The sequence below is a fragment of the Dicentrarchus labrax genome, unplaced genomic scaffold (assembly GCF_905237075.1).
Source record: "Dicentrarchus labrax unplaced genomic scaffold, dlabrax2021, whole genome shotgun sequence".
NCBI lineage: Eukaryota > Metazoa > Chordata > Actinopteri > Moronidae > Dicentrarchus > Dicentrarchus labrax.
The window spans coordinates 1,820,387-1,827,500 of NW_026136721.1; the positions used below are offsets into that span (position 1 = coordinate 1,820,387).

A 7,114-nucleotide genomic window follows, 5' to 3' on the forward strand; every position below is an offset into this window, starting at 1 on the left:
CAGTTGCACAAAGTTGTGAACAACTAGCCAAGTATGGCTGCAAATCAGAGTGCCGGGAAGATGCAAATGTTTTAGATTTGGTTTCACTTGCACAGAACTGTGTAATTGCAAATGTGAATAAAAAAGCAAGTAGCCTTGCGGTGGGCTGAGAGCCGATTTCCTGATTCTGGACCGTGATGTATATGTACACCTTCCTGGATATGTTGCCCCCAATACAACACTTGCTGACTGCCAAGCAGGGAGGCATTGGCTACCATTTTTAACAGTCTTTATTATGACTCGGCAGGGCACAACCTCTCAATCTCAGGTTGGACACTCCTTTTAACTCAGTCCCAACAGAGTACACTATTAAAGCAACACCCACGTGGAAAAATGAATCTTGAGTTTTTGCGATTGCCTTTTCTAAAGGTGTGGCCGTTAGAGTATTTTTGCTAACATGCATGTGTGCATCAGTGTACATACTACCGAAATGACAGCCATCTTGGAAAAGGTCTCCATCTTGAATTTTTTATTGGCCATCCAATTTTTCCAAAAAGTGGCCTTTACAGAGTATTTGTGGCATATTTTCTGTATCACTATTTGGAAACAGTGGCAATGAACATAGGACAGGAATGGGAACCATCTTGAAAAATGGTTTCCATCCTGAATTTTTACTGGCCACTTCCTTTTTCTAACAGTGGCCCTTCCTCTCTGTGGACTGCACCTTGCCGTGGTGGAGAAGCTTGTGTACTCCAGTGACCCTGAGAGCTATGCCGGCAGGGATTTTATATCCCTGGCAAGTTTAACTAAGCCGAACAGGTCAAAGGAGAGGAGGCAGACAAAGCAGACGTTATGACTATTTGACAGAAATTGTGGCCATCTTGAATTTTTGAGTGGCACATACCTTTTTCCAAAACAGTATTTCTGCTAATTTTATGCTTAAATCACCATTTGAACAATTGAAAGAATTAATATTCGACAGGAACAGTGGCCATCTTTAAAAATGGTGGCCATCTTGAATTTTCTAGGGACAAGCATCTTTTTCCATTAACATGTCCTTTAGAGAGTATTTGTATCAAATTGTATGCTTGGATCACTGTTTGAATAATTGATATAATAAGCATTGAAAAGCAATCTTGAAAAATGGCCGCCATATTGAATTTTTGAGTGGCAACTTAGTTTCCAAAACTTTTCAAAATAGTGGCCCTTAGAGAGTATCTGTGCCAAATTTCATGCTTGTATACCAAAGTGAACAATTTTTTCAACTAATCTGCTGCACTACTACTTCTTTCTGCATGTTCCTCTCTGCCTTGTTTGGATGCAGTCTTTTCATCACAATGTGTGACATAAAGCTGGGCTCTTTAAACATTAATGGTGCCAGAGAGGACGCAAAAAGAGCTTCTCTTTTCAGTTTGTTCACAGTTAGAAAATTAGATGTAATTGTTTTGCAAGAGACTCACAGCACAGCTGAGAATGAACCTGCATGGAGGAGAGGGTGGGATGGAGAAGTCTTCCTCAGCCATAAGAGCAGTAACAGTAGAGGAGTTGCTGTCCTGTTTTCTAGAGGCTTTTTACCCAGTTCTTGTGTTACTGAAGAAATTATTGAGGGTCGTTTGTTGAAAATACAAGCGGTGTTTGAAAATGTGAAAATGACCTTCATTAATGTTTACGCTCCAACCGTAGGCACAGAAAGGGTGTTTTTTTTTGACATTTTAAACACTGTTGTTAATAACTGTAGTGGGGAAGGTTACATGTTCCTGGGTGGTGATTTTAACTGTACTGAAAATGCAACTCTTGACAGGAACCATCCAGAACCACATGGAGCCTCCAAGATCTGTGTTATTAAGTTAATTGAAGAAAATAATTTATGTGACACTTGGAGGGTTTTTCACTCCACACAGTGCCGGTATACTTGGGTCCATGCTAGAGATAACTCTCTATCTATGGCCAGTCAGACCAATGTGCTTCAGAGTTGCTCAATACACCCAGTAGGTATTTCAGATCACTCTCTTGTACAGGTTTCTATTTTTGTCAAAAATGTTAAATGTAGCGGTGCCTATTGGCATTTCAATGTGGCCTTGCTTTCTGATACTGTTTTTAGGAGTGCTTTCATTTTGTTTTGGAAAAACTACACAGAGACAAAATCTGAATACACTTTGTTACAACAGTGGTGGGATATAGGGAAGGGTAAAATAAAACATCTGTGCCTGCAGTACACTCTCAATGTCACAAGGGACATGAAAAGCTCTGGAGAGAGAAATAGTGGAGCTGCAGGATTTAGCAGCTTCCACAAGAGAAAGAGAACATATTAAAGATCTCAAAAGAAAAAAGTCAGCTCTATCTGACCTGCTGGGTTTCTCTGCTCAAGGTGCTCTAGTTCGTTCCCGTTTCCAATATTTTGCTAAAATAGATGCCCCCTCTCACTTTTTCTTTGGCCTCGAACGTAAGAATGGACAAAAAAGACTGTTACGCCCCTGTCTAGGGGGAAGGAGCGCCACATAAATGTGTGATAAAAAATGAACCAATAATCCTACCCCGATCCCCAAACGAACAACTAACACAGTGTTAACAATCAAGTGATGTGATTTATTTACAAACAGGTGAAACAAAGTGCAACAAAGACTATGCAACAAACTTCAGGGTGAACCAAGGCCAAAACAACAAACAAAACAGGGCTAACTTCCTTAAGCAAAAATCCTTACTAATCCCTATGCAATAGAAATAAAATACAGTTACTAAACCTAACTCCCTATCCTAATGAAAAACAGGAGAAAAGTAGTACAAAGAAAATGGCAGCTCACCCTTACGATACTCACTAAACACAATCATACAAAAACACTATCTACTAAGATCATAACAATTCACTCTATCGCAAAAACACACACTCTACAACCGAGGACAGAAGGATGCTGCTGCTGAAGGTTCTGTCGAAGAGCTTCGGTGTGGTGCGGCGTTTTGAATCCCCGGCGGATGTTGCGGCTCCCTGGGAGAACCAACCAGCAGGAGACACTCCACCAGCCGAGCCCACGGCATGGACCAGTCAGAGCTGACCTACGGGTTGCCGTCAAAGATCTACAATCGACAAGCTGCACACTCCTGCAGAGGAACAGGGACAAAAAACACCAACACACACCACAGACGGATCCAATACCATAACATAATACTAATAATACGGCCAGGGCCGTAACAAAGACTCCCTGCGGTCCGACACAGGGCAGCTGCTGCAGGAGTCAGGAGAGATACGGAGCTGTGCAGTCGCCTTCTACAAGGAGCTCTTCAAAGAAGAGTTCCAGGAGAGACCGGAGGTGGCGAAGTCTTTCTATGAGGGTCTACCCAAGGTTCCCGTGGAGCCCAACGCTGAGCTGGACGCACAGATCTCTGCGGATGAACTAGCTGCGGTGCTGCAGAGCCTGAATAGCGGGAAAGCTCCAGGGATTGATGGTCTTCCTGCAGATTTTTTTTTTGTTTTCTGGCCTGTAATTGGCCAGGATTTGTTACTTGTTCTCAGAGACAGTTTTAACAAAGGACGGTTACCTCTGAGCTGCAGGAGAGCGGTTCCTCACCCCCCTCCCCAAAAAAGGGGATCTACAGCTGATAAAGAACTGGCGGCCAGTAGCTCTGCTCTGCACGGACTATAAAACCTTGTCCAAGGTGTTGGCCACGAGGCTGAGAAAAGTGATGGAGTATATCATTCACATTGACCAAACCTATTGTGTACCCAGCAGGCTGATATCTGACAATATTTCTCTAATCGGGACATTTTGGACCTCTCCAGTTCATTGGGCTGTGACCTTGGTCTGATTTCTATAGATCAAGAAAAGGCTTTTGACCGAATTGAACATCAGTACTTGTGGCAGACACTGAACGCTTTTGGGTTCAACTCTGGTCTCATAGCCAAGATCCAAGTCTTGTACAGTGACATTGAGAGTGTACTAAAGATTAACGGTGGGTTAAGCACTCCTTTTAAGGTTCAGAGGGGGGTCAGACAAGGCTGTTCCCTATCTGGCATGCTCTACTCCATGGCAATAGAGCCTCTCCTACACAAACTGAGACAGCGTCTTTCAGGTATAAATCTCCCTGGATGTCAACAAGCTTTTAAATTGTCTGCTTATGCTGATGACGTTGTTGTCATTGTAAAAAAACAAGACGATATTGATGTCCTTGGCGAAACTGCTAATGTGTTTGGTACATTATCCTCTGCTAAAGTTAACTCTGCTAAAGTTAGCTAAAGTGAAGCCTTAGCAGTTAGTGATGGGTTAAGCAGGCAGCTCATTTTGCCTGGGGGGTTAACATGGAACAAGGGAGGTTTTAAATATCTTGGTGTCTATCTCGGTGATGATTCTTTTAAGTGCAAGAACTGGGACCATGTTCTAGAGACGGTTGAGGGACGACTCAAACAGTGGAAATGGATTTTACCACATATGTCCTTTAAAGGGCGTATTTTAGTGATAAACAACTTGGTATCTGCCATGCTGTGGCACCGACTGGCATGTGTGAACCCCCCGGCGCGTCTCCTGGCCAGCATACAAGCGGTGTTGGTCGATTTCTTCTGAGACTGTCTGCACTGGGTCCCACAGAGCGTGCTGCTTCTGCCCAAGGAGGACGGAGGACAGGGGCTCATTCACCTGGCCAGCAGGGGCGCTGCTTTCTGACTCTGGTTCATCCAGAGGTTCCTCACCGGTCCAGCAGACCTTGTCTGGAGGCCCATAGCCCGAGCCATACTGAGACGGGCTGGAGGTTTGGGTCTCGCTGAGCCTCTGTTTCTGATGGACCTGAGCGCTCACAAACCTTGCAACCTTCCAAAGTTTTATAATGGACTGTTTACTGTGTGGGGGTTGTTCAACAAGCAGAGTCTGGCCAACTATGTTTCCTTGTTTTGGCTTTTGAAAGAGCCAGTGGTGCTTCAATGTAGAGCGCACAACAGGACCTTCTGTGCTGCAGCTGCTTCGCTCGGTGGGGGTCATCACCCTGGGACACGCGGTGCAACTATGCGGACCACGACTGATCAACGCTGCAGCTCTGGCCTCTGGTGTGGGAGTCAGGTCTGTCAGGTTCATAACCCAACTGCTCAACACCTGGAGGTGTGAGTTGACACGGGCTGAGCTTTCCTTGTTATCAGCTCACTGTAACGGACACCGTCAGCCAAACATTGATGATCACTTCCCTGCAATGACACTCTTGACCCAAGGGTTTTAGCCAACTATAGACCGATCTCTAACCTCCCCTTCCTCTCTAAGATTCTGGAGAAAGTAGTCACAAAAGAGTTGTGTGAATTTCTACATAACAATAGTTTGAGGATTTTCAGTCAGGATTTAGAGTTCATCACAGCACAGAGACAGCTCTGGTTAAAGTTAATAATGACCTTTTGATTGCTTCAGACAATGGACTTGTCTCTGTACTTGTATTATTAGATCTTAGTGCTGCATTTGACACCACTGACCATAATATTCTTTTACAGAGACTTGAGCATCAAATTGGCATTAAAGGAACCGCACTAAGCTGGTTTAAGTCAAATTTATCAGATTGTTCGCAGTTTGTACATGTTATTGATGAATCTTCAATAAATACTACAGTTAGTCATGGAGTTCCACAAGGTTCTGTACTTGGACCAATACTATTTACTTTATATATGCTCCCTTTAGGCAATTTTTTTAGGAATCACTCCATTAACTTTCACTGTTATGCAGATGATATGCAGTTATATCTATCAATCAAGCCCGATGAAATTAATCAATTATCTAAATTACAAACATGTCTTAAGGACATAAAATCCTGGATGAGCTGCAATTTTCTGATGTTAAACTCAGAAAAAAACGAAATTCTTGTTCTTGGCCCCAAAAACCTTAGAGACTCACTGTCTAAAGATATAGTTACTCTGGATGGCATTACCTTGGCCTCTAGCACCACTGTCAGGAATCTTGGAGTTATCTTTGATCATTTACGTAATATTACAAAAATTAGACACATACTATCACAGACAAGTGCAGAAAAACTAATCCATGCATTTGTTACTTCAAGGCTGGATTACTGCAACTCTTCTATCAGGTTGCCCCAATAAGTCCATTAAAACACTCCAATTAGTTCAAAACGCTGCAGCACGAGTACTGACAGGAACTAGAAAAAGAGATCACATCTCTCCTGTACTAGCTTCTCTGCACTGGCTCCCTGTAAAATGTAGAATAGAATTTAAAATTCTCCTCCTCACCTATAAAGCTCTTCATGGTCAGGCCCCTTCATATATTAAAGAGCTCATAGTACTAGTTACTAACTTCACTTCTTCCCCAGAGTTCTTGTGCTTTCTCGTCTCGCAGGTTCTTATCGATCCTGGTGGAGCCTCCTGTCATGGTCCTGCTAGACTGCCATTGCCAATACTGTTGTTGCTGTGCACCTGTCTGTCTCTCTCTCTGTCTCTCTCTCTCTCTCTCACCCAAACTGGTCAAGACAGACGACCACCCACCTAGAGCCGGAGGATCGGTCCTAGGTTTCTGCCTTTTAACAGGCAGTGTTTCCTTGCCCTTGTCGCCAAGGTCTTGCTCATGGTGGTACTGTTGGGTCTCTCTAATTAATGTTTTAAAGAGTTCGGTCTAGACCTGCTCTATTTGAAAAGTGTCCTGAGATAACTTCTGTTATGAATTGGCGCTATACAAATAAAATTGAATTGAATTGAATTGAACTTCCTGATTTTAAAGGCTGCACTGGTCAACTGCTGGAGTCCAGCAACACTCAACCTAACAGGTTACATGTTATGACAGAAAAACTATGTACATGAACGTTGGTTCAGAACCTGAACCAACAGGTTCTGAACAAGGACAAGCTCAGCGGTCGGACTGACACCCCTTGGAGAGCTCATTTAGGGCTTAATGGTGATGTCAGAGCTGCGTCGGGAGTACTCTGTAAACCACCGTTAACTAAAAGGGTTGGAGATCTGCAGTGGAGAATTCTTCACAGGATTGTAGCTGTGAATGCTTTTGTTTCTGTGATCAACCCAAATGTAAGTGAGAAGTGTCATTTCTGCTCGCAGAGAGAAACGGTGTCTCACTGGTTCATGGACTGTGGCAGGCAGGACTCCTTGTTTCAGCTGCTGCAGCGAATGTTCAGGATGCTTGGAGACACTTCTTCTATGGAAATGTTCATT

The 7,114-nt window shown here is 43.5% G+C and overlaps 1 protein-coding gene across 2 annotated transcripts in view; it reads right to left on the reverse strand.

Annotated features, from left to right (window-relative positions):
* Positions 1-2,544: 2,544 nt before the first annotated feature.
* LOC127354773 (uncharacterized) overlaps positions 2,545-7,114 on the reverse strand; it is a 32,490-nt gene continuing 27,920 nt past the window's right edge. Inside the window, exon 2 of one of the 2 annotated variants that reach the window (XM_051384974.1) lies at positions 2,545-6,184. The gene's annotated coding sequence lies outside the window, so the exon portion shown is untranslated. The remainder of the gene's footprint in view (positions 6,185-7,114) is intronic. The other variant, XM_051384973.1, reaches the window with a different exon arrangement.